At 47.4% G+C, this 21,417-nt stretch overlaps 1 protein-coding gene across 1 annotated transcript in view; it reads left to right on the forward strand.

Annotated features, from left to right (window-relative positions):
* Positions 1–21,417, forward strand: part of CPLX2 (complexin 2) — a 206,689-nt gene that overhangs the window by 19,707 nt on the left and 165,565 nt on the right. Inside the window, exon 2 of the mRNA XM_086931742.1 lies at positions 6,570–6,654. The gene's annotated coding sequence lies outside the window, so the exon portion shown is untranslated. The remainder of the gene's footprint in view (positions 1–6,569; positions 6,655–21,417) is intronic.

Here is a 21,417-nt window from a genome sequence, read left to right on the forward strand (position 1 = left end):
CCAAGCCATGTCTTCCCTGGACCAGAAACAAGCATCCTGGGTCCGGTTTCTGGCTAATCAGCCGTCATCAGCCAGGCTAGCTTGAATCCAGTGGCAAAGTGAGCAAGCTACCCACGTCTGGGCATACCCTGCCAACTTAGGGCGAACAAAGTAAAACCAAAGGGGATGATCAACGGAGTGTTGAACATTGCAAGCACTCTCCCCCAGTCAACTGATCTGGGTTTATTCCATCATCTTGCCATTTTTTAGATGCTCTTGAAAATTGCAGACGGTCCTGGGGGACCCTTTGTAATACTGGTCACTCCTGGCTCACTCACACAGGTTAGTCAGCTTCCTCTGAGTTCTCATCTCACTCTGGAGAAAAAACGGGATCTCTCCTCCTGAACAGTCTCTCCTTCTGCAGGGCCAGACACATGCCTTCCCCCTCTCAACAGGCTGGCAGGATTCTAAGCCCTTCAGGCAGATCCTCAGCTCTTCCAGTGGAATATGCTGACTTCAGGTAACAAACTCACACCACCTAGAGCCTTGCTGTCAGACAAACACCAGATCTGGATACACAACAGTCATTTTAGGATTCTGCAGAGCACTCCCTTCCTCAATCAAGGAGAGCTTGGCACTGCAAACACGTGAGGCAGTTTCAATCCCCCTTTTGTACACATTTTTCAGTCACAGGATGTTGATCCACTGCCTGAGGACTCAGAACAGGTTAGGGTTGGTTATTTTTCATATGTCATTTCCAGGCTGCTCTCTAGGATTATTTGCGCAAAGTGATGGCTCACACAGCAGGTAGCGATTGGGCTCGCTCTAATACGCACAACAATGGCACACAGAGGCGTGAGATCTCGGCACCTGGCTGTCATTAGCCTTCCTGGAGTAGTGATCAGAGACAGACAAAAGGGCAAGCCCTGCTTAGAAACTCACTCACCTTAACAACAGAAACTGCAGTCCCACCCGCCCATCAGTCAAATGGCAATGTGCACAAAAACGAATTAGCAGCCCCCTGTTCACACAGGCTCTGTGGGATTTTTACAGGCAGCCATGTCTCCTCATGTCAGCGTCTGAGTCTCCAGCCTCCGACTACAGGAATACGCACAATACATTTCCGCTGCACGTGATGTGCACACGAGAAGTCAGCACCAGGTTTTAGTGTTTCACATAACATCAGAACTTTACTTAAGGTGGGTTAGCAGACAACACTCTCACTGACACAGATAAAAAGGTTTGGTCACAGTATACAGCACAAAACACTGTACAATGCCTCCATCAGTTTACATGATTCATCCAAAACAGGGATAGTGCTCCACTGTCTGCTTAAAGGAGCTGCCTGGTGCATCCCTCCAGGTGACAGGGCAGTCCTTCCATCGCCTCAAATAGTCAGGAGGCCTAGGTCTCTGCACTCATTCTAGATTGGTGTGTCGCCAGACCCCTCAAAAAGTCAGGATACCCGTTTCAAATGCAGTTGGAAATTCAGGGCAGGGGTACATGTGTCTATACCATGCAGGGTACGTTCCTGTCCAAGCAGCTGTCATCTCATTCCCGTGTTTAGAGGTGCAGTATCCCAGCCAACTGGTGCCGAGATATGGATATTTTTTTTATGGAAGTAGTAGCAGTTCAGTGTCAGATCCAGTTTGCAGGAATTAACAATTGGTTGTTGGCAACTCTATAGAGTAAGAGGCAGGTAACTGGCTGAGAGGGACAGAGGGACTAAACATCATTTCAAGGCCTGCCTGAAGGTTTAGCCGTGCCTGGATTTCTGTTAGCTGGGTTGGATTGAGTGGCTCCACTGGATTATTCTGTAGCTGTAGGCATGGGTGTTGACAAGTCTCATACTTTTTTATCTGGTCTGTCGTTGTTGCTTCATATATGCTTCTGTTATGAAATACCTTGCTGGTTGGAAGTGGTGGGCTAATTACAGCAGACACATTAGTATCTGGGCCTTCCTCGTTGTTAAACTAATGACTCCAGTGATGCAATGTGGTAAATATACTGGTTATTGAACTTACCAAGTCAGAATCCTTATCTAAATAGAGAAAGGAGACTCTTTTTAATGAGGTGGCGTTAGTGATTCGCCCCGTTTACCATTAGACTGACCGGGAATGGACAGAGCGACCAGCAGAGGTTATTTTCAACAGTCTTTCCCAAGCTCCTCCTTGTTCAGGTGGAATTTAGTTGTCTCCCATGGAGTGGGGAAGGAAGAACAGTTGCAAGTCATGTGACTTGCGCATAATTCAGAACTTCCTATGTTTTGAATCCTTGATGACAAAAGAATCCCTCAGTGTCCGATTCACAAAGGACGATGCACTTGTGGCAGAGGCCTTGCAGTCGCAGTGGGGGTTCTGCACTCGTGGCAGAGGCCTCGCAGTCATAGTAGGGGCTCTGTACTCGTGGCAGAGGCCTCGCAGTCATAGTGGGGGCTCTGCACTTGTGGCAGAGGCCTTGCAGTCGCAGTGGGGTCTGCACTCGTGGCAGAGACCTCGCAGTCATAGTGGAGGCTCTGCACTCGTGGCAGATGCTTCGCAGTCATAGTGGGGGCTCTGCCCTCATGGCAGACGCCTCGCAGTCATAGTGGGGGCTCTGCACTCGTGGCAGAGGCCTCGCAGTCATAGTGGGGGCTCTGCCCTCATGACAGACGCCTCGCAGTCATAGTGGAGGCTCTGCACTCGTGGCAGACGCTTCGCAGTCATAGTGGGGGCTCTGCACTCATGGCAGACGCCTTGCAGTCATAGTGGGGGCTCTGCACTCGTGGCAGAGGCCTCGCAGTCATAGTGGAGGCTCTGCACTCGTGGCAGACGCCTCGCAGTCATAGTAGGGGCTCTGCACTCGTGGCAGAGGCCTCGCAGTCATAGTAGGGGCTTTGCACTCGTGGCAGAGGCCTCGCAATCATAGTGGGGGCTCTGTACTCATGGCAGAGGCCTCGCAGTCATAACGGGAGCACCACACTCGTGGCAGAGGTCTTGCAGTCGTAGCGGAGGCTCTGCACTCGTGGCGGGCCTCCACATTTCAGTTTTTCATTCCGCAGGTCTGTTCAACGAGTGTGAGCCACCCCGCCACGACTGCGGTGCCTCTGCCATGCGCAGAGGTTCTTTGTAAATCGGACCCTCAATCTCCATTCATGATGCCATGCATGAGCCAGTCAAAAAGTTCAGCATCTTAATTCTATCAGCAACCGCCCTCCCTTGTGGTGGGCTCAGACGTGTGATGATGAGTGCGTTGCTGCAGCGGCGTAATGAAACTTGAGTCCCCCCTTGCAAAGTACTTAGAGGGGCCTCCCATGCTCCTGGCCCAGTCAGGAGCTCTCGGCTGCCGCCTGTGCACAGTGCTGGAGGTGGCCCTTTGGAGCTCGGGCCCCCCTGCACTGGGGGGGCATCGTTACGCCACTGCGCTGCTGGGTGTTTGGATTTGATTTTGTAACTGGTCTTCCATGGTCTGGCATATGTCACTTTTCATTTTAGTGTACTCACTAAGTTTGTACAAGTGATAAGATGTGTAATATACTAAGTATTTACATTCATGAGTGCTCTGCTTATTGTAACATCTGAGTTTGCACGTGAGCACGCAAGTTATTGTACTTAATAGTGTGTTTTTTCTTCTAAGTGTGTGATGTAGAGTGCTCTGAGTGCTTGTATTTGTTGGTGTATATTGCACGTACATCTCTTGTAGACTCCAATTATTTGCATTCTCGTGGCATCTTTTCATAACATAGGCAGGGAAAGTCATGTTATGAAAAAAGGTGCACTTTACATTGTTGTATCCATGTGTGCACTCAGGCTCAGTAAATGAATACACACATAAGGAGGCAGGGCACAAGATCTAAAAAGAAGTGGGGGACTAACCATGTTAGGCAGTATGCAAGTGACATCATGGTATGTGACATCACAATGCGTGACATCACAATGCGTGACATTGCACCTGGCATCACAGGAAGTAGCATCACAACCCATGACCTTACAGGAACTGACATGACAAGAAGTGACATCAGACTTTAAGACCTCACACATGTTTAACAGGTCTATCATGAGTACATTTGAGCACCTTACAATATTTAACAAACAAGATATTGCGATGGGGTTGTGCCAAAAAAGTGACACAACACCAACGCAAAATCTGGGCTTCAACTTATACATTTATTTTCTAAAACCCTGCCTCACTGAAATTGGCAACAAGGAGAAACATGGTACTAACTCCGTTCTGCTTAATTGGTTGCAAAGTCTGCATTTTAAAATGTCCCAAAGGTTTAAGAAGCCTGCTGAAGAAATCTTTCTGGCCAACTGAATCTCAGGGAATAATAATGGCAAGATAACTTTGGAGTTTAACACGTTTGCTGGAAAGACCTGTGTTTTGTCTAGTTCCAGATTTTTATTTTATTTAAATGGGTAAGTGGGTTACATCCAATATATCACAGTGAGCTATGAAAGACATGTGGCTCCTGCCCCCTGTACCCCTCACTGTCTTATATGTAACACATCCTACACAATGATTTACACACATATGATTTATAGCAAATGTGTATGTGTACGTATGATGTAAATCACTCTAGCACCCTGTATTTGGGATGAGTAGCGCTATAAAAGAAATAAAACAAAATAGTGGTATTTAAATTATTTGTGTATATACTGGGACAGACCAACACATCTGACATTCTTACAGTGGTTGCATATCTCTTATATACAGGAACTGAACAAAGTCAAAAGCATGCCTCTCCTGAGTACATGTGAAGTAACAAGCGGGGTTCTTTGTTTCCCCTCCATCCAATTAGGTGCGAGGGTCCAGATGGCTCCCAGCCAGAATACTGATAACCCCCCTCGCCGCCTGCACTTTGTTGCTCAGAACGAAAGCAGAATGTGTCCCGGTGTCTGAAAATTACGCCGGGACAACTTTAGCATATTTCTGTGGGACCAAACTTCTTGGCAGGGTAGACGGGGTCTCCTATGTGAAAATAGCGGGTAGGCGCCGTCTACCTGCATGTACCCTCGACTTGCGCTCTGTATGGGGGTACAGATTCATGCATGGCGATGCTGTGTAATGCTCTGAGAATGTAGTGTACATTGGTGTAAATATCAGCACTGTAGTGAAACGCCTGTGTAAATAGTGCAGTACTCTATAAACATACTGCACTCACATTTTTGTGAGGGTCATGCATAGTGTGTGCTATGGTGAGCTACTTTGTATTTCCTGTTTGCGTGCTCAAGAGATTTAAATGTAGCCCCTTGTTAACAAAAGGAATGGTGTAGCTTGAACGAAAATTGTTCATAGTGTCCCGCTAAATTCATTTAACATGATCCTAAGCTATGGCCACGAATAGGCCCTACCACTGAGCAAGGCGGCAATGGCTGTGGCAACATTTATGTGATCGGCATTCCTTTCCACTGTATTTTTAGGATAAAGTAAAAAAAATGGGGAACAACCCTTGGTAACATTGTTACTTCTAGTCGTTTCTGCATCCTCACTCTGGCACTGGAAACATCTGTGGTAATCATTAGGAGGCATGGCAGCATTCCCCGCGCACCTGCTGGTAATTAGCACACATCTGTGAATGGCACAGAGCAGTAACATGTCTGGTAATCCTGCTTCTGGGCACCATCTCTGCTCTGTTGCCGTTCTGCCAATATGTAAATACTGAGAGTCTTATCCTAACAGGCATTCCGACGGATGGAGAGCTGAGCTGGCCGCTCCCCGCTAGCCAGGCTTGAGCAGCCCTATCTGTTCGTTGCTGATGCTGACAGTATTCGTCTTTACTTGTAGCCTCCTCTAAGGGATATTTTCTGGCCAGAGAGCAAGGACTACAACTTGGCTCTTTGCTTTGAATCTTTACTCCAAGAGCCAGTTTGTAAATTCTCAATGAAAAAAGCACCAGGTAAGCACAAACCTTGAAAAGAGAGGTATTACTGGTTTCAGAACAGACATTAATATATTGTTCTTTTTCATAGCTGCCGCGGCATCAACAAGTGAGATGGCTGGTAGACATAGCAAAGGAGCGATTGATTAAGCCCAGATCTCTTGACTGGGGGTGAGTGGTTGAAAAGTTTCAGCCCTCCGCCCATCAACTTGTTGTGTTGGCTGATAGACATTGACAGCCACAAAAAAACCATGGGCTGGACATGGTCTGTGGAAGCGTTTTCACTACTTCCCCCTAAAATGTTGGACAAGAGGAATCTAAAACCTGTCCAGGCAAATCTTGTCTATAAATCAACAAAGGGCTTGATCCATCCTAGTTTGATGCTTGCCCGTGGGCCCTCTATCAACATCCACAGACATTTATTCTGTATTTTTAGATTTTCACTGGTTACTGTGGGAGCCAATGACCAGCCTAGGCAACAAAAAGTGTGTCACCGATGGAATGTTTAGGTTTTCAGTGCCCAGATGATTGATTGCAAGGCATTCCTGTTCAGTGGTTTCCAATTATTCTCTTGTTGAAGTGGCTCCAACCTGGTGAAAGCTATTGGTCTGAACTCTTTTCAATTTGCTAATAAAACACAGCCCGACCCCCTATGTTCTTCAAGATAGCCAAATTCCGGGATGTATGTTCTTATTTTTTATCCTAACTGCACCTGTTTTTTCTTTTTCCCCAGTGCCAATTAGCCCCACCAGCCACAGAAGGCTATGAGAAGTGAGGCCAAGGCTTGGATAGCTCAGTGACTGGGACAGAGGCAACATGTGAGTTTCTCATTGAAGTTGGTGAATTACACAGTTTTTGTTGTTTGGTGGTTGGATGGGTGTGGAGTACAGCAGAGCTCATATATGTAGTGCGGCCCTCTGATTTTAGTGTTTGTGAAAAGAGGAGTGAGGCATGTAACATACACCACATCAATTTTAAATATTTCTTAGAACAAATCTTGGGAAAGGTTCGGGTCTCCAGTTCTGACCCACTAGGACCTTAAAAAGGTCAGACGTTCAAGGTGCCCATGGTGAATTTACCAGCGATACTTTCAATTTTTGAACAGATGCAGGCATGCCAGGTGACAAATCTGGAGATGTCATAGCAATAGTCACCTGTCAGAGGATATTATGGTTGAATATAGTCACTCACAAGGCTGGCCCTGGGGCATAGGCAGCCATTTTTGAGCTCCTGTCTCTGCAAGGTCAGTGTGAGTAAAATCCCATAGTAATCCTTCCCAAAGCACTTAATACTAGATCGGTTTCTCTATTAGTGCTTAATTTGTAAAAGAAAGAGTGCTGGTGCCTTATGTTCTGCTCAGATGTAGGGGTGGGCGTAATTCGTGTAATTCAGTGCAGCGTAATGATGGCGTATTACCTAACAATTCCAAAAGATTATGCTTGAATTACGCAAGAAGAGAAATTCTGCATTTAGCGCTATTACTTATTGCAAAAATGCCCCCTTGCGTCCAAAATGAATGTGAGGATTCATTTTCTGGTAAAAAATAGCTTTAAATGCAACGAAACACAAATAGCGAACATGAGCAGCCGCTGGCTAAATGCGTTCTCACTTTCTTTTTTTTTACCCCTAAATTACTCTTAATTATGCAAGGAGGAGTTATCGCCGAATCATTAGTAATTAGGGGCCAGGTTATGAACATTTCCTTTTGTGAGTCTCTAATTGCATTTGTTTCGACAATAAGATACTTGCAAAATGAAATGTACTAATGTGTCTCAGACACATTAGCAATTCCCAAATGGGTCGCCAGAGACCTGCTTCATCATTATTCATGAGGTGGGTCACATTTTGTGACCCATTGGGAAGGGACAATAACACAGGGATGGTGGCCTGCTGGGGACAGCAAACCACCATGTCTATGTTTGCTGTTTAATAAAGCAATTGAAATTATGCCCAGGCTTATGCAGAAACCTGCAGCTGGTCCAAATATATGTGGGCATGCCAGATACCAAGGTTATTAGTCTTAAATCCAACTCATGCCTCTTTCATCCACCTCCAGAGATTCCCTTTTCCCTTTGCAATTTTCTGGTTTCTCCCTTTGCGACGGTTTTTCTGTTTTCTTTGCACAACGTGTGTGTTTTTCCCTCTCTTGTTCTGGGTAAATATCTGATGCAGAAAAATAATTACCTGTCCCCAAAAAAAAGTGCCTGTGTTCCCCACCGGCAAACACCGGCTCAAATTAACCACTTTCTATTATGCTTGTACAGTCGAAATCCAAAGCACTACATAGCAGAAGTTCCACCCAGGTTTTTTTTAGTTTCCAGTAAGATGGCTCATCAATCTTAGCACTCACCACTAAGAAATGTAGATCATAATTAGAATCACAGCAAGGCTGACTCAGCCTTCTGTCATTCAAAGTCGGTAAAATAAGTGCCATAAAAAGTGATAGATTCTAACCCCTGTTGTAGATCATCGAAAGGGAGCAGGAGTGATATGAGATACAATATAAAACATTGTATTGTGATGAGTTCCACAGGGCAGCATTGAGGTCCCATGTCAGTGCCCTATCCCTCAGCACCATTGTTCACGAGCATTTCGCAACTGACAAGAAGAACCTCTGAGCTCATGCACAGTCCCTGCCAACAACAGCAAAACCACAGAGGAAGACCTCCATGCAAAAGAAAAGTCTAATTGCAATTAGATAAGCCTAGTATAGTCCCTCCTAAGAGCCCCCCAACTTCCTGGGTGCCCCAACCAGCTGGGTGGCCATGGTCCAGGGTACCAATCGGAACAGGAAAACCAACTGTGATTGAAATACAGTCAGTATTGTTGTCTGAGGCCACTGTCTCTGGACACAGGTTGCAGAATTTCTTGGAGACAAGGAAAGTGCTGACAATATTACTGTGACTGTTAGGAGACAAATAAAGGCATGGTCAGACTAGCCATTTATCTCATCGTCTTACAAAACAGCGGGCGGCCTAGAGCCTTTTATAGGTCCAGCACATGCGCTCCTATATAGTCCAATATATAACAGGAGTATGCAGATCCTTCCAAGAGAGAGATAAAGTGGTCGGAGAGTTCCTAGGGGAGTGGGCAGAGGTCCCCTCCCTTAAGAAAAAGAGCCCTCACACGCCTAGATGAGTGTAATGCTTCATCATAGGGCTTTGCTCCTCGTCGGACCGGCGCTGCAATGCCCGACGGGCACCCGCAAGGGCACTATGTGAGAGATCTTTTTTTCCCAATGGGGTATGTGAAGTGTGAATGTAGGGTCTTTTTGTGTAGATTGGTAGATGAAAGTGCCTATCAACGGGAATTTATGTGTTTAAAATGGACTAAGGAGTCCTCTAAAAATAATGTTTTTTATTTCTGTCTTGGAAGGAACTGTATTCTCCTGTTATATATCCCATTTATCTCATCGGCCATTTCTACGGGGGTCGGTGCCAGGCGCGCAACACCCATTGGACTCACCGGGCTTCAGTTCAGCCCCCCCGCCCCCCCCCCCCCCCTTGTGTGTGGCAGCCCGGGATGAGACAGTTCCCGGGCACACAGACAGCCGCACCCGAACGTTTCACAGGTCTTTAAAAGACCATTTGAATGTTAATTAGGCCTTGCAGTTGTTTCACCCCCTTCTAAGAGCCCCTGCAGCTCCACTCTGCCTACTGATTAAAAGTTCAGCTTCCACCGAAATTTTTCCTTAGCCCCATCCGAAATTCGGCTCTAGTTGCGCCTCTGGTCGGTGCCTTTGGAGGCCACAGTGTTATGGGAGGTTGATGCTTCAAGTCAAGCGTCGGATGGATGCGGCCATGAGGCGGTATATCTCGTTCGTCCTCCATGCCGTCCCTTCGACTCGCGGTATTACCAACTTCAGCACCAAGGACAGCTCCCTGGGGCGTAAACCATCGTCGGCTGAGTGGAGATTTTCAAGCCTTTGGGAGCCTAATGCTGAAGACTTCCCGGAAGTTAGCTTTGGAATTAAAGAAATGACCCTTAGGCACCACTACTGCCAAATCCTGTCTGAGAGTTCACGAAATGCAACTCGGTCGTTTGAGAAAAATAGCATTTGGACCAGAGACTTAACGAATCTCAACTCTTGTGTAAAGATTCTGCTGGAAACATTTTTGTTCCACGGCTGTGCCTCACGTGAGCAGGTCTTTATAATAAATACATGTTTTCTGTTTAAAAATCAGTGCCTCTGTGAGAAAAATCACTTTGATTGATTGTACTATAATGTGTCTGGTACCGATTTTTACACATAAAATAGGCACTCTGTGCCTGACATGACATGATGCCACTCAGGGTCAGTGATGGAGCAAAGCCCGACCGGTCCATTCCAGACGTAGAATTCCGTGGTCTGTAAAGGATCAATATATATTAACACATTTGAAACGTTTGTGGTGCTCGTTGCCCCCAGAGTGGCGATCGTTCTGCCCCGTGACCGGTTGCCTCTTACCCTTTGAATCTCAATACTCGCTTGTGATCAGTCTGTGCCTGTGTGATGAGTGAGTCCCCATACAGTCATCCTGGCTCCCCGTGGTTCCCCTGTCCCAGTGGGCTCGTGTGCACTCAGGCGACAGCCCCATGTTGTCTGCCAGCTAGAATGCTCCTGCGACGTCCTTCGATCCTGCTCGTGCCCGTGAAATGACAGTGCACCTGCGACACCTGATGAACCCCAAGGGATCAGTCTGTCCCAGTGTGAACATCTGACTGTCCCTGTGTGATCAGTTTGCCGCTTGCAATAATCACTCCTTTAACACCTCTATAGTTAGTCTGTGAAGTATGCTCAGTCTCACCCCGTGTGACCTGCCTGCCCCTCACTGATAATACTGCCCTATGTGGGATTTGAGGCCAGGTGACCTCTCTACGTCGGTCTGCCCAGCGTAATCAGCCTGTCCCTCAATGGTCGGCCTGCCCATGTTATCAGTGTTCGAAAACCGGACTGTCCATTTCTTGTGCCGATCGGTTCTATGACCTGTCTATGATCTGTCCATCCCCTTACGATCAGCTTGCCACATGCGACCACTCTGCCCGTGTGCGAGAACCAGCCTGGCTCTGTGTGATCAGGCTGCCAGCGGTGACTAACCTGTCCCCGTGTGACCAGCCGGCCCCTGTGAGATCAGCCTGTCCCCGTGTGATCAGCCTGACCCCGTGTGACTAGCCTGTCCCCGTGTAATCAGCCTGCAGCCGTGTGACCAGTCTGTCCCTGTGTGATCAGCCTTCAGTGCCAGGTGTGACTAGCCTGTCCCTGTGTGATCAGCCTGTCGCTCTGTGACTAGACTGTCCCTCTGTAACTCGGCTGTCCCCGTGTGAGCAGCCTGTCCCCGTGTGATCAGCCTGTCGCTCTGTGACTAGACTGTCCCTCTGTAACTCGGCTGTTCCCGTGTGATCAGCCTGTCCCCGTGTGATCAGCCTGTCCCTGTGTGATCAGCCTGTCACTCTGTGACTAGACTATCCCTCTGTAACTCGGCTGTCCCCGTGTGATCAGCCTGTCGCTCTGTGACTAGACTGTCCCCCTGTAACTCGGCTGTCCCCGTGTGATCAGCCTGTCCCGGTGTGATCAGCCTATCGCTCTGTGACTAGACTGTCCCTCTGTAACTCGGCTGTCCCCGTGTGATCAGCCTGTCCCCGTGTGATCAGCCTGTCGCTCTGTGATTAGACTGTCCCTCTGTAACTCGGCTGTCCCCGTGTGATCAGCCTGTCCCCGTGTGATCAGCCTGTCGCTCTGTGACTAGACTGCCCCTCTGTAACTCGGCTGTCCCCGTGTGATCAGCCTGTCCCCGTGTGATCAGCCTGTCGCTCTGTGACTAGACTGTCCCTCTGTAACTCGGCTGTCCCCGTGTGATCAGCCTGTCGCTCTGTGACTAGACTGTCCCTCTGTAACTCGGCTGTCCCCGTGTGATCAGCCTGTCGCTCCGTGACTAGACTGTCCCTCTGTAACTCGGCTGTCCCCGTGTGATCAGCCTGTCGCTCTGTGACTAGACTGTCCCCCTGTAACTCGGCTGTCCCCGTGTGATCAGCCTGTCCCGGTGTGATCAGCCTGTCCCGGTGTGATCAGCCTATCGCTCTGTGACTAGACTGTCCCTCTGTAACTCGGCTGTCCCCGTGTGATCAGCCTGTCCCCGTGTGATCAGCCTGTCGCTCTGTGACTAGACTGTCCCTCTGTAACTCGGCTGTCCCCGTGTGATCAGCCTGTCCCCGTGTGATCAGCCTGTCGCTCTGTGACTAGACTGCCCCTCTGTAACTCGGCTGTCCCCGTGTGATCAGCCTGTCGCTCTGTGACTAGACTGTCCCTCTGTAACTCGGCTGTCCCCGTGTGATCAGCCTGTCGCTCTGTGACTAGACTGTCCCTCTGTAACTCGGCTGTCCCCGTGTGATCAGCCTGTCGCTCCGTGACTAGACTGTCCCTCTGTAACTCGGCTGTCCCCGTGTGATCAGCCTGTCCCGGTGTGATCAGCCTGTCCCGGTGTGATCAGCCTATCGCTCTGTGACTAGACTGTCCCCCTGTAACTCGGCTGTCCCCGTGTGATCAGCCTGTCCCCGTGTGATCAGCCTGTCCCGGTGTGATCAGCCTATCGCTCTGTGGCTAGACTGTCCCTCTGTAACTCGGCTGTCCCCGTGTGATCAGCCTGTCCCCGTGTGATCAGCCTGTCGCTCTGTGACTAGACTGTCCCTCTGTAACTCGGCTGTCCCCGTGTGATCAGCCTGTCCCCGTGTGATCAGCCTGTCTCCGTGTGATCAGCCTGTCTCTGTGCGATGAAGGCGCCCCGAGAGGAGGCGGATAGTCCCTGTGTAGTATTCCGCCTTCCGCCTTGAAGTGGTGGTGGCCGCGGCCGGCGCTCACGGTTCTCTTTGCTCGTCGGCTGTGTCTAACCACAGCTCTCAGATCTCTCGCGTGCTCGCGCTAATGCATCCGCTGTGAATAATGCATCAGAGGGGCCCGGGATCCGGTGTGATGCGGCACTGAGCCCACCCCAGCCGCGATGACGGGAAGCAGGGACGTGGTCGGCCGTTTCCTGAGCCTTTCTCCGTTGTTAAGATGCATTAATTTGTGCTCCTGGTACCGAACGCACCTTGCTCCTTTTTATGTCATCAATCCCACAATGTTCTGCCGCCCCACACCATCCCATTGGGACACAGTGGGGTATAGCACATCACATGGTACTGTTAGGTCTTCATAACGTACGTAGAAGTAGATTCACCAGGGTAGTGGAAGTGACATCACACGCCCAATGACGTCATTCGGTTGCCCCTCACTTTCTCCTATCCGCTGCTGAAGGGTAGGCGAAGGGCAGGAAGTGGAAACTGGCGAAACTAAACATGACAGTTCAAGCTCTCTATGGCTTCTTTTGATCCCTATGACTAGGAGCAGCAAGTACAAGGCAAGAAGCACTAGAGGCCAAGGCAGTTGCAGCTGGTAAAGCACCTGGACACTCCTAATTATTAGCATTCCTAAAATATGACGTCAGGCATGGAACCACCACCACTGGAGTACAAATCTCGCATTCCAGTGTGTAATGGTCCTCTGTGCTTTAAGAACACCAAAGGCTGATCATACTACCAGACAGTGGCGGCTGGCAGGGAATGGGAATAGCGAGGACGGTTGAAACCCCGCCCAAAAAAAAATACACTTACCTTTCCACGGTCGCCTTCTCTCCGACGTTGCTTCTCTTCTTGGCAGTCCTGGAACCAGGAAGCACCCAGGCTTCCCGAAGCCAATCAAAATGCAGTGCAGTGTTATGATTGTTCTGAACGCTGTGGTTTGGTGCTCAGAGGGGGACGGGGAGCCTGGGCATGTTCCCCACCAGGCTGTGTATTACAGCCTTGCGGGGAACATGCAAAGTGTGCATAACTGTTTGGCCAGCCCGAGAGGGCCGGTCAAACATTCATGCGCACTTAGAATGTGCACTTAACTCCTCCCAATGCGAACCCAGCCCTGCACCAGCCCGGTAGCATAAAAAAAATATGATAATAACAAAGTTATAATCATTCCATTTGTTTCAGCTCTGAGAGCAGAGGGAAAACGCTTCTCTGCCTTGGTGGAGGAGCCACCCCTGCTACCAGACCAATGATAATGTTTATACAAACACTGGGACGAGGGGGTTGGGTCAAGAAAAAGGGGTGTGGTTTAGGATGGGAGTTGTAGTATCGCTGGAAGATCTTGGACTAGGATTGGGCAAGATTTTCGTGGGTAGGAGATAGTGTAGAAGTGTAGAAAGCTTTGGACAAGGGAAGAAGAAAATGGGCTAAAACTCGAAACATTTTTGATTGGTGCTATTTGATGTCCTTGGTGGCAGGTACGCAGTGCGACAGCACTCAATGCAAACAGATTTTACCACTGTATCATGAAAGTAGATTTGTGGAGATGGAAATATGGGACACAAATATTTGTGCATATTTGTTGTGTTGAATTTTGTTGTGGCGCTGATTTTTGTGTTTATATTTTTGCATTGTTGTGTTTCAAACTGTGATATTGCTCTTTTCTATTATTGTATTGCACTGTGGTTGTTCTGTTGCATTCTGATTGATTGTTTTGCTTCACTGTGACCGCTTATGCTTTTGTTATTTTTTACTTTGCTCTGTGTTATGTCATTTTATTGTAATGCTGTTCTGTTTCATTACTTTAGAGATGTTGACAAATAATGTTTTTTTTAGCACTGGTGGCTGCTGTGGCATTAAAATGGTGGGTTCCTGTAGGGGAGGCAGCATAGGGGGCAGTGCAGGACATACACAGGGAAGATAATTTAGAAAATGCATACTTGCCATCTGCACCATCGGTGCTCTTCTGACCTCTGCTCCTCGACTCCTGGCATGCCACAGACTCCCCTAAGCCAGTCCAGATACTGGTCACATTCTAATATTACCCAGCATGAGAGCAGCTCCGAGATTGGTGTGAGCACCCTAGTTAGGCACTCACTAAGGAACTCCGACCCTGTGCTTGATCGCCACCCGGCTGTACAGCACAGCTCGGGTGGAGAGATCGAAGTGCGCATGACAGTTTGGTTGGCCTTAGATGGCCGGCCACACTGTCATGCAAACTTGCAGGAGTGCCACCACTTCTCCTTCCTACAGCTGTGTCATGTGAGAATGGACAGGCCCCTTCCTCCACTCAGCTCCAGGAAGTGAGCGAGGAAAAATAAAAAGATAATAACCTTTGTTATTATTTTTTTCCATTTTTCACTACTAAAAAGCAGTGGGGCGATGGGCGGGGAGCCTCCGCTGCATGTTAGAAAAAATCAGCACATTTCTTTATCTGTCCACCGACAAACAACCATTTATCACTGTCTAGGGTGGTAAAATACCCCTGCTCTAGCTTTTCAGCTAGCTCAGACAGTCCAAAGCAGTGGCATAGAACACACCTTAAATTTGCGGATCCAGTGCTTCTTTTCTGTGTTTCGGCTCACGAGGTACTGCGTAAATTACTGACTCGGACACCTAACCTAAAATCGGATAATCTTAGGCAAATTCTTTTGCTCCATGAAATGAAAATAATAAGTGTGTGTAGTCTACTGTGATAAACATGTGTACAATTGTGTAATTTATTTTGCAAAATCAATGGTGTACTTTACTGTCACGGACTGTGTCAAATTCATGCTGTCACCCCCTTCCCATGAAATCTTAATTTCTGTAACTTGGTGTCAACTGGACTCCACATATTACACTGTTATAAGTACACCTCTTATTAGAGACAATAGTCATTGAAGACACGTGGTCTAAGTAAAACATTCACTGATCATTGTAGCATGTGTGGCTATTAAAATTAAATAAATTCATAAATTGAAGCATGGGTGATGGAAGGTTATGTCATAAGACTCGATGTGGGCGGAACCGAGGTGTGCTGTTGGAGGAGGTGTAATGGAGAATACTTGTGGAATTTTTTATATATATAAATAGACAGCACCGGTGCTGCTAGATGGTCACTTCACAGCACTGAAACTGTTACGTAGGTAGAAGATGGAAAGGGAGCAGAATGGTGCATCCAGGAGGTAGTAACCTAGGAAGAGGTGTAATGTAGGATGTGGTGTTATCTATGAGATAATGTTTTTGCGGAGGCTTTGTGACGTAGGAGAGCCAGAGATGAGGAAGGATTATGATCTAATGCAACTAGGTGAGGTGTAAGCAAAGGCACAGCTATCAGTGATGCAACAGGTACAGTGGCACAGGTTTCAGGTGGTGTAGGTGCCCACTGCACCTTAATTACGGTAGCAGGTTATTTCCCAGCTTCTGGATAAGGGTCCCATGTTCCTTGTGTATTAGAGCCCATGGCACCCTTGCTAACCCACTGGCTGTTGGAAAAGTGAAGTAGGCCGAGAAGCAAGGCTGACAGAGGTGTGTGTAGGCAGGTGTGCAATCTATCAACAAGTAGCTACTTCTTTAGTAGATTATGTGTTAGTGGCGAGCAAACCTCAGACATGGAATTGTTTCCAACGTAGCTGTTTTCTCTCCCTATGTTGTCGATTTCTATCATGAGCACCAACATGATCTGCCCTGGCCATGTTCAGTGGAGAAAGTGGTTCTGGGTACCTCCCACAGCTATCAAAGTCAGCTTAACCCACACACAGAATATGTAAACTACATGCTACTTCAATGTAACTTTTCCTCTTGCTCCTTCGCACACACACACACACACACAGAAAAGCAGGTATAATACAGTCAGTAACCATGCAATTTCCCCCACACGCTCTTCTCCCAGCTTGCTTCACTTTTGCCCTGCGGGTATTTGCTCCACGGAGCTATACGTGATGACAGCTTCTCTGAACTCCACTTATCTTGCCACCTACTGAGAATTCCATGCATGACAAGTGTGGTGCCATCTCGTTTCATATGTCGGGTTCTGGAGATTGCTCTCGAAGAGTAATTGCTTTAATGCATTGCTAATGTAAGGAGGAATTGATCCAGCATCCATGTGGTGAGAGTCTTCATCCTTTAGCCTCAGACATTGACCCACAAAGAGTCTTGTTCTCATCCACTTTACTAGGGTGCTTCTTGAGTAGTGTGAAGTAGGATGAGGCTTCATCGGGACGCGGTTTGGCCGGTCACAGGATTCCATTGATAAGGTGTTACAGATGCTTAAATAAATAAATTAGAGCATGCACTTGACTTTGTACCCACAGAAATCCGATTTTGGATGTCCATGAGTCACTACAGAAGCAGTAAATATTCCTGCTGTAGTTTCTCTTGCATCTCTCAGTTGTGAGAAAAAAAATATAATTCCTTATCTTACTTTTGATGGTTGACATTCTGCGATGATCAAAGTCATTGGGTCTGACATAACCTAATATGATTGTATGTATTTGAATTCAAATGTCCTTTCCTGATCATCTTCAGATCATACAAATCTATGCTGCCTGGAACCCTATACGTAGGTCTGGAAGAGCATCTCCCATCTTGAATCAGCTGCACTGGCTGCCCATTCAAGTCGGAATTTGTTTTACAGCTTTCTGCCTGGTACAATGCTTCTATGACTGGTCACTGTCTTCTTCAGATATGGCTTTAGCCAACACCTTTTCATGTTACTAAAACTAGATGTTTAAAATATTTACTTTTAGGGGATATTTGACAGTCCTCTTCATCCATTGGTCCATTATTGTGTCATTTACATTTTCTTCCGCCCACTACAGCAAACAACATGGAGCCATGGATCAGCCCCCCATAAGTCACTGGCTGAGTTTGCATTGAGTGACAGCATTCTGCTGTTTCACAAGGAAGACATCAAGTAGTTTCCCTACTACTATGAAAATGTGCGCTTTTTGAGAACCAAAATATTTTAGTTTTTTAGCCATTTTGGTTTATTTTGGATTAACAAGGGCCCATCTACCTTCCCAACAATACTTTGCAAAAATCATTTAAAAACAAAACGTGCATTGACAAAGTCAAAAGGCTGACAGGCTACATTAGAAATGTTGGCTTTGCCAATGCTTGTTTTCCCTAATGTCTTATCAGAAATCTTCCTTCTAGAGCATTACGCCTTATTATAGCATTAGCCCCCTGCCTTTAAAATGCTCTCTGTCTGGACTACACAGAGCTTACCATCTACTTCCTTTCAGAAAAAAAGATTCAAGCTCTCCTAGCTAGACAGATGCTTTACTACGTTCAATGAATGATACCTGTATTTCAGCCTGGTCTTGTCCAGTGCCAAGCATCCCTGTGGCGATCGAGTGCTATTCAGACCTCTGCAAACATAACACACCAGATATACCTATAGAAACACCAGGAGATTTACCAGCAAATAAATGCCCCATACACAGTTGTGTAGATTGGGCAATTTCTGTTACAAGCCAGGTGTACCAGTGTCTTACACTACACTACGTTTGACCTTAGATGCTCTTCTCCTAATCCTCATATGTTTCATTCCCCCACTTTAATAAATTTGATGTTTCCTCCCTCACAGGTTCAGTCATCACTATCCATCCTGCATGTCTCATTGTCAATTCCCACACCACCACATATCTCATCATCCTCTTGTCATCGCTGTTGAAAATGGCCAGGCCCCTGCAGCTCCTCTGTGCCCAAGTGAGAATTGCTTCTCACCTTCTCTAGCTGATGCTCCCTTGGCCCCGTGGCTCCAACACGTCCGATTGCTCCATTTGCTCGTTCTCATATCGCCCGCCCAAGATGAAAGGCAATGGAGCACCATACAGGGCCCATGGGAGAGACACAGTCGCTCAGTGATAGGAGAGGTAACTGTTTTATAAGATCAAAAGGCGACTGTTACTGCATCATGATGTAGTGTTCTTTAAAGAGTTGCATCTGCAGTTGTCTCCTAAACTCAAGCAGGGTTGAGTCATTCATGGTGGATACAGGAATGCTTCTACAGACCCTGGCTGTATATATGGAGATGGGCTGTTGCTCTTTTTACGTCCCCGCACTTCTTCGTCTGCAGTTGGATGGTGTCTTGGCTCTGGGAATGATGAAAGACACTGGGGATGGTGAGCTTGTCAGCAAGAGAGGCAGGAGTGTTGGTTGTGATGGCTTTGTAGATGATACAGCTGGTTTTGAAGATGCGATGGACAGGCAAGAGGAAGCAAAATATTTACATTTGATTTGACAGGCCAAATGTACCATACGCAAATGACCACATTGAATTTCTGCTAAGCAGTAGCAGAAAAGTGCTAACATGCCCAAAGCGCCAGTCAAATGACTTCAGAGCTTTACTAATGCATGGTTGGCTAAGAAATTATATTCACTGTACTTTCTGTTGCATATTTAGTCCATAAGGCACTTCACATTACTCACTTTTGGGAAACTTTAAGTGAATTTTAAGAACCCTGTTTAGTCAACTTTGTCTTATGAAAAGGCAGCAAAGAACACATAAGCACCCTCCTTCAAGGGCCGCTGACTCATGCATCACTGGTTCTCCATTCTCCTTTGTGAAGACAATGTACTTGGTGACTGAGAGGTTGAAGCATTGGGTGGGCACTGGGTCCTGGTAAGAAAAAGCAATATATAGACTGGAAATATTAGATTTATTAGGGTAAATATGCTTCCTCACTCAATTGTATGTCTCCTTCACAATCGTTTATCTAGCACTGAAAAAACATAGGGGCATATAAGCAACGGCACTTTTTGCCGCTAAAGCCGAAATATTTTAATCTTTCTTTCAGCCCGCTGTCGCTAACAGCTGTTAGCGACAGCTTTCTGGCGAAAGCGACAGTTTTGGGGGCCGCTTTGCATGTCAGCGATATTTATCGCTAATGGCATGCAAAGTAGGCGTTCCCGACCAAAAGACCATGGAAACAGCCGTTAACAGACCTAATGCCTATTAGCAATGAGGCCCCTGCCCCGGTTAGCGATGTAAAAAGGCCTAACCGGGGTTATCGCAGGAATTTTTACACCTGCTAAAATCCTGACTTAGCCATTATTCTCAATAAGAGGTGGATTCTAAGGCAGAATCCTCCCCTGCCTATTAGCAAGCTTTACGTTAGCGATAACATTTTCATCACTGTTTTACTTGTGTTTTTCGCCGCTATCGCTGGATATTTGATCGCATTGGAGAAAAACGTTAGTAATAACACGCTATCTCCACGATAAGATCCAGCGATAGACAGCGATAAAAAAAATATGCTAAGCGCGATAGTTATCTCACGCTCTTTCTAATATGCCCCATAGTTGATTATTCATCTCAGTTATGGTGTTTGGGTCATGTGCTCCTTGGGTCAAGTAAGTTTGTAGATTTATAAGATTTATATAGCGGGTATCCAGGCGCTGTCCATGGGCACTGGGAGATTAGGTGATTTGCCCATAATCGCAGGATACTGTGCTGCCACCAGACTCGAACCCGGATCACCAGCTCCTGAGTCGGCAGCTCTGGCCGCTATTCCACATCCTCTCCCCAAAGGCACCTCTGCTGTCTCCAGTCCCAGCTTGGGCAGCGCCCTCTGCTCTGCTTTATAATTTGGCCTTCACCTTCAGAATAAGGGATGACAATAAAGGACAGAGGGGCTCATGCCCTCACCCTGAGCACTCTGACATTTTGAAACTATAATAAGACACATGAAGGCCACAATAAATTATTTGAGGTAATAGCACGTTGCTGCAAAATAGGTTTGAGTAATTGCAGAGCCGGACAGATTAGGACTGATGCACTTTAATATGGAAAACGCACCATCAGAAACCATTTCTCGGTTGTGTTAGCGCATCTGTTTGAATGAACTTGATGCTCAGAGTTGGACAACCATCCGCCTAAATGTTATCGTTGAAATTAGCGGGGTACACTGACTGGTGTGTTGTCCTATCTGCTGCTGAAGTGCTTCCAAAAGTGCTTTGAGGTCTGTGTGACACAATACCAGTGAGATCCTAGGAAACAGAGAAGTCAACACTGCTGTGAGGTGGACAGACTGTGTCTTTACGCCTGCACCTACATATATCCAGGAAGAGAGAGAGAGGCTTGTGTATGAAGATCTCAGCCTAAACGGCAATACAGTTTACAAAATCTACCTGCACATTCTCAGTCGTTGTATATAATATTTGAGGGCCCACTCAAACTACCAGGGCACCCGATTTAGGACAATGCCAATGAATATCTTTGAGAGGTGGGCGACGCAGGTGCCTCTCGTCACATATTGCAGGGAACTCCATCATTATGTGTTAGGCCACTGTTCGAGACTTGGCCTCTCTAGGTGGGAGCATTGTTTTATTGAATCCTTGGATGTGCACTGACTGCATCGCGGCTAGTCCCCCGAGGCAGTATCGATACTTCACCCTAACATAGCTGACTCTTGTTCTGCCTGGCCTGCGCGTCACTGGACGTCATGGGGCCTAGGCGAGTGCTTCCATGAATTCAAAGTCTCGGTACGGGAGGCCCTGGAGGAGTTGGCCACGGGCTGGTGGTGGCCATCTGTCTCCCACGGGAGGGGCTCACTCCGATCAGCCACTACCGGGAAATGATAGATTCACCGGGTGCTCTGGCTGCGTGGCTCGAGCGCAGCAGAACCACGTGCCTTCCTGGCAGTCCAGGTGCCACCCCAGGGTCACTATGGAGACAGCGCGCGGCCTGCGTCTCCCAACAGAGACAGCTGAGGAGATAATTACACACCTGGGGCTGCGGCCGCCAGGCAGCGTCGGGGAGCGCGCGTGCCGACGTCAGGCCG

Source organism: Lissotriton vulgaris, chromosome 7 (assembly GCF_964263255.1).
Source record: "Lissotriton vulgaris chromosome 7, aLisVul1.2, whole genome shotgun sequence".
Taxonomy (NCBI): Eukaryota; Metazoa; Chordata; class Amphibia; order Caudata; family Salamandridae; genus Lissotriton; species Lissotriton vulgaris.